Source organism: Triticum dicoccoides, chromosome 5A (genome assembly GCF_002162155.2).
Source record: "Triticum dicoccoides isolate Atlit2015 ecotype Zavitan chromosome 5A, WEW_v2.0, whole genome shotgun sequence".
Taxonomy (NCBI): domain Eukaryota; kingdom Viridiplantae; phylum Streptophyta; class Magnoliopsida; order Poales; family Poaceae; genus Triticum; species Triticum dicoccoides.
In genome coordinates this window covers 909,915-910,501 of record NC_041388.1, presented here as the reverse complement: position 1 = coordinate 910,501, position 587 = coordinate 909,915, and positions in this window count along the sequence as shown.

Genomic DNA, 587 nt, shown 5'->3' with positions numbered 1-587 from the left:
ATCAATAATGCATCCATGCATCCATCCATCTAACCAACCATTCTAGCAAACAAACATACATCTACATATATATTAAAAGAAAATAAACCAAAAACTAAACAGAAAGGAGATGGAAGGTGCTCATGGTGGGGGGACGGGACCGAGCGGGAGAGGGTGACGCAACACGAGAAATCCTACATAGTCCAATGATTAAAAATTATATCATCAATATAAAAAACAATTTTATATTCTATTACTACATTTTTACTTAAAGGCATTTGGTTTAGAAGACCTAAATTTACCGAACATTTTCGATTTTGCTACTCTATTAGACACTTACTATTCTATTCAAAAGACCTAACATCTATCCATCCATCCACCTATATATCCAAGCATTACTAAAAAAACCTAGTTCCATCCATCTGTCTATCCATCTATCTATCTATCTATGTACCCATTAATTTATGCAATGCAGGAGGGAGGGAGGGAGGTGGGAGGGAGGGAAAGGGTCAGAGAAGACATACCGGGGGGAGACAGCGGCAGCGGGCGACAGCAGCAGTGGGCGACAGCATCAGTGGGTGATGGCAGCAGCGGGCGGCGGCGGTGGA